Below are 5,753 nucleotides of genomic sequence, written 5' to 3'. Positions count from 1 at the left end.
AGGACCCCCACTACCTCCATGTCTTTTCTTATCAATAGAGTCAAGGATGACATATGGGATCCCAGCACCCAGTGTCTTTGAAGCCTGCTACTGTCCACGAAAGAACTTTCCTGAAATAAACCCAGCTGCAAGCTGCAGAAATGTCTCTGTACACCATTGTGGCTGCGATTCAAGCCATGGAGAGGAAGGTTGAGTCTTACGCCAAATGGTTGCTGAGTCTGGATGGGAGAACAGGAGTGGCTGAGAAGAAGATATCGGAGCGTGAGAAAATGGAGATGGAGTTTGGTAACCAGCTGGCTACGCTGGGAGCTGTGATCCAGGAGAATCATCTTGCAGAGGAGGCCGGAGAACGTGGAGAGCCTGCTGAAGAACGGGAACTTCTGGATCCTGTGGCTCCCCCCAGGGGCCAAGGGGGAAGTCCCCAAGGTAAGGAGATCCCATCCCTGAGAAGGAGCTGGTCAGAGGCTGTGGGGCTTCTCGGAGGAGAGGAGAGGGGAGGGGAGGGGAGGGGAGGGAAGGGATGGTGCAACGGGCACAGAGACAGCAAGGGCTTGGGCTGTTTCCTGCCTATCAGTTTGGTGCCCATGTGTTTTCTGTGGCTGAATTTCAGACCACATGTTGGGTCTGACACTTCTTAGTCCTCTCTTCTACCTCCTTTTTTTTCTTTCCATTTCCTTTTCCTTTCACCGCATTGTCTTTTTTCTGTATCTCTTTCCTGTGTCATTCAGTTCTTCTGTGAGCTACTGGTTAGTTTCCTGCAGGCGAGGACAGGATGGAGAAATGCTGGAGAACTCTGCTGGGATCACACTAAGACAAGCGACTCATTTCAATAGCATTTAAGCAGTAAATGCAAGTCCCTCCTTCTGATGGCTGATTATCTGCTTTTAATCTAGCACAAAAGCAAGGTATGTCAGTGTTTGAATAGAAGATGCTTGTGATTGCAGGTGCCTGAGACGTTTGATGATGTCTCAGTGTATTTCGGTAAGCAAGAGTGGGAGAGATTGGCAGAAGGAGCTGTACAAGAATGTGATGAAGGGGAATTTTGAGACCTTGCTCTCTCTAGGTAAGGATCTCTTTTTTTATTATTATGTGTTCACTAGATTATTAGACTTGTAATTTTCTGCATCTGAAGTGTATTTTCAAATCCCTTTAGCTTTTGGTAGATCGGTGTGTACACGTTTTCAAGTCTTTGTCATGTGTCCTGTCCACCCATCCTCTTATCTAAAAAGACATTGAGATACAGATGGTCATTTTGGTCTTTCCCTCGTTGTGCTTTGGATAAGGGCTCTGTTTGCTTATGCACTTAGAGTCCATCCCTCTTTCACCTATTATTGGTCTTGCATGGAGTAAAATACAACTGATTCAGGTGTTTTCTGCTAGTTACCCTTCACTAATTTTCTTTTCACACCTGTGACAGGTAATTTGTGTTTGTGTATTGGTTCTGTTCATTGACTTGCAGGCTTTGTGGTCACTTGTTCATTGCAGTGTTGTCTCAAGAAATAATTTTAAATAGATTTCAAGAAATGGTAAGCTCCCTAGAGCTATGGGGAATGATAACTGCCTTCTGAGGCTGGAGCCCGGCTAGCCCTGAAGTCTGAACTTGAAAACGTACTGCCTGGGTTTTTTTCGGCTTCAGTATCTTTTGTTGAAGTCAGCTAAAGAAGCTGCCGTACTTTGCATCTGATCCTAAGAGTGCAACAGCAGTGCCACAAGGAAATAGGCACCCCTCCCTCACAAATATATATGTGAGCATGCACATGTTGTATATGCTAGATTTAAATGGAGAACTGACATGCAGCTGTCTGAAATCCTTCCCCAAGCATCGTTCTCACTGGGTTGCCTCTAGTCATGTGAGTTGTCATCCCTATGTCTAATAGAAGGGAGAAAACTAGTAAGTCCAGAGTAGGTGTGTCAAAGATATTACCCATAGGCTGGCTCTAGGCTGTGTAGCCCCATTTTCCAGCCTCCAGGTGCTGCCCCTTGGTCCACAGTCAGCTCATACGCAGCATGTGGTATACACTAGCCCAGCTCCACATGCAGGACCTGGGACATATGCAACCCCCCTTTCCCCAGTTGTTCCGGGAGGTGCGCTGTGTGCAGCATGGGTCCCTGACCAGCTTGTGGGGGGTGTGTGCAGCATGGGTCCAGGACTGGCTGGTGGGGAGGGGGCATAGGAGAGAAGAGGGGTGCAGTTTCATGGACCTGATATGGTTTGTAGGGCCAGCCACGTGCTATTAATCTGGCCGATGGACTGACCCCTTATGACATGCCTGGCTCACGGGAGCAGATTAATTTGATATGCTAGAGGTTTGCTGCTAGTCTTTATCAGCTCCGCAACAGAGGAGCTAAAGGGAGCCTGTCATTCTCCACGCTTCTTGCTCCAAACTAGGTGTGTCCTTGACAAGGACTCTGGCCTTTCTGCAGGATTACAAGTAGGGGAGTAGATTCACAGCCTGTCTCTAAACAGGGGCATTGAGTCCCTTCTGTGTTAAAGGTCCTGAAACATCAGCAAGAAGGGCAGCTCCTTATCCACCCTAAGTTCTGCTACTAGAAATGTTCTTATCGGTCTGTTTAGCTCTTTGTGTCATTATTGCCTCTGGCAGTAACCATAATAGTTTAATACAGTGTTTGTGCAGTGCCCTAAGAACTTGCACAGGTGAATACTATAGAAAGACAAGCTATTCGTATTTACATTTATTTGTAACGATACCCAATACGCGTTGGTAAACCCTGCTGTCCCTGGATATCTGTTTCCGTGCTTAGACTACACGGTGTCCAGACCTGACATTTTGTCTTGGATGGAGTGAGGGGAAGAGCCGTGCATCAGAGATCATCAGGATCTGAAGGAAAGAGAAAATCCCTAGCTTTTCTTTTGTTGGTGACTGTGTTGAGGTGTATGAAGGGATTTGTCTTTAGACTAAGCTAATTCATACATTCACAGGGTCTTTGCTCCAATTGCTTATATCTTTGAGCCATGCTGGAATCTCACTCCTCTATTATGGTCCTTATTTATGTGAGAACGTTGTATAGATTCAACTAAATTGGTTTCTGAACCAGTTTGAGTAAATCAGTACAGCTTTCTGATAAATCATGGTCTTAGTGGGTCTTGCTTTGGATTATCAGTGTAGTGGGGGCTGTTCTGCTTTAGTTCTGTTTAAAAGCAGACTATACTGGCTACTCTGAATCCATGTCAAGGTTCTTGAAATTGGGGCTGTGGTAGCATTTTCTCCTGCTTGGTCCTATATTGCTCTTGGATGTCTTGCCTTCAGGTCATGTTGTTTAACCACACTTTGTTCCTGTAATGTGAGTGCATCAGTAGCTAGTAGGATCCTGATCTTAAAAGAATGTGTAATACAATCAGTGAAGCAGTTTCCTGCTACTGATAAGCTAGGTGGGGATATTTACTTACTTCCATTGTGTAGTTACACATCTACTCAAGTGTTGCAGGTACTTTATGGAGCATGAAAAAGCACTTTCTCAGCCCTTAGTGGTCTCAGTTTGGATGCAGTGTTAGGCTACAGAGCATAACCGCACAAGAGGAAGGCAGGGAAGGGAGCGGGAGATGGTGATGATTATCTTGGACTCTTTTGTTGACTGTACAACATCTCTGATAAAGATGAGCTTGCAGGAGAGACTCTGATAATGTTCTTAGTGGTTGAGCTAAGATAGATAGCTGAACGAACCAGAGGAGGGTGGACTCAGTGGCTCTGTTCATAGTAGACAAAACCTTCAAGGATGAAACTTCAACACTGGGCTTATTTAATCTGGAGAAGAGAAGACCGAGGGGGGATTTAATAGCAGCCTTCATCTCCCTACAGGGGGGCTGCAAAGAGGATGGCGCTGGGCCGGGGGCAGATGACAGGACAAGGAGCAATGGGCTCCAGCTGCAGCAAGGGAAGTTTATTTTAGGTATTAGGACGAACATTCTCGCTAGGAGGGTGGTGAAGCACTGGAACAGGTCACCCTGAGAGGTGGTGGGATCTCCATCCTTGGAGGCGTTTAAGACCCGGGCAGACAGAGCCTTGTCTGGGATGATGTAGTTGGGGCTGGTCCTGCTTTGAGGAGGGGGTCGGACTAGATGTGACCTCCTGAAGTTTGTCTAAAATGTCCAGTAGATAGATGACTTGCTGGGATCCTGTGACTTGCTGGGATCCTGTGATCCCGGCTGACTTCCTGCCCTTTGGGCAGGGGGCTGGACTCGATGATCTCCCGAGGTCCCTTCCAGCCCTGATGTCTATGAAATCTATGAAATAACAGAACTCTCTTCTCCCAAGAACAGATCCTCCCATTCCCACTCCTGACGTGTTAGCCCAGCTTGGACAAGAGGAAGAGCTGTGCATTGGGGAACTGCAGGAGTTGGGAGAGAGAGAGATCCCTGCACATCCCACTTCAGGTGAATGTAAATAATATGTCAGAACCAAGGAGAAGTGTGTGTGTGTGCGTGTGTGCGCACATGCACATGCATGTACACGCACTGTGGTTGTCTAACTGAATCACTGAGCTCCACTGGTTCTGTCCCCTTGTATCTAACCAACCCTTGTCTTGTCTCCATGGCAGATGTAAGTCACTTTGACTATGGGCTGTGTATCCCTCACCTCACACCTTCCTTTTCTGAGCATTCAGATGGAACCCAGAAGCAGAATTGTTTCCCTCCTCTTCCCTCCAGTGAAGGCACCAGGGGTATAGGTTTTTCACATGCTGGAGAGGAGACAGGACCCCAAGCTAATCAGCTTAGAGGTAACTTATTGTTCTCACTGTGCTCTCTAGATGAGGTGTGATAGGTTTCCCTCATTCCCAGGCTGACACTGTCGTTGTGTGGCATTACATGGATTTATTGAGTTTAAGAACCTACAGTATATTGCATACTGTCTCCATCTCACAATGCTTGAATCTGGAGAATGGGATCAGCTGTTCAGAAATATTTTCAAGCAGCAGATCTACAATTCATGTCTCTGCAAACTTGTTTTCTCCTGCTAACCAGACTTAACAAAGGCCACATATCTGCCTCTGCTTTCATTACTGGCATTTCCTTTCCAAAAGGTATTTGTAAATTAGGTAATCCTGGGGACTGACTTTGATCACATAGGAATGAGGAGGGTGGCTTCTTAATGATATGCACAGATGCTGGAGACTGGAGGGGGCAGCTGAGGATCTTGGATCTGCAGTCACTGAGATTGGTTAAAGTCACCTTTACCTGAGGTTTAAATACTCTGATCACAGGCTGAACCCAGGCTGTTTGTTGGTATGCAGCCTTCCAGCCAGTATTGGTGTTCGCTGGGGCAGAGAATATCCCTGTTCATGTAGCACCTGGTACAAAAGGGGCCCCAATCCCTGCTTGGGGTTTCTAAGCTTGACTGTAATAAAGGTAATCTGCTTTTTCAAAATTGAGCTTCCTGTCGTGTAGGAATATCTTGCTCTTGCAGGGTTTTAGTACAGCCCAGGCATATGAAAGCATCATTTGGATTCTTTTTCTGTTCTAGCACATAATGGGATTAAGATTAAAATGGAAGAGCTGTGTCCACGCTCTGTTTTTGGAAACCTGGAACTGCCCTGGATGTTAGCAAGGAGGGAGGAGGAGGACATTCTTCAGAGCCCTGTTCTGGAGACAGGTTGTGACAGCTGGGGCCAACAGAGGAGCCAGGAGGGGACTACATCAGGACAGTTGTCCCTGCAGAATAGGAGCACCCTTGGCATCCAGAGCAGATCTGTTCCCCTGCGGAGTCACTTGAGGGAGAAACTGTTCCAGTGCAGAG

At 46.8% G+C, this 5,753-nt stretch overlaps 1 pseudogene; it reads left to right on the top strand.

Annotated features, from left to right (window-relative positions):
• Positions 1-6: 6 nt before the first annotated feature.
• Positions 7-5,747, top strand: LOC109305770 (annotated as a pseudogene).
• Positions 5,748-5,753: the final 6 nt, after the last annotated feature.

The sequence above is a fragment of the Crocodylus porosus genome, unplaced genomic scaffold (genome assembly GCF_001723895.1).
Source record: "Crocodylus porosus isolate Cpor-Errol unplaced genomic scaffold, CroPor_comp1, whole genome shotgun sequence".
NCBI classification, from domain to species: Eukaryota; Metazoa; Chordata; order Crocodylia; family Crocodylidae; genus Crocodylus; species Crocodylus porosus.
The sequence above is the reverse complement of the archived record's forward strand: the minus strand, read 5'-3'. Positions and strand labels throughout refer to the sequence as shown.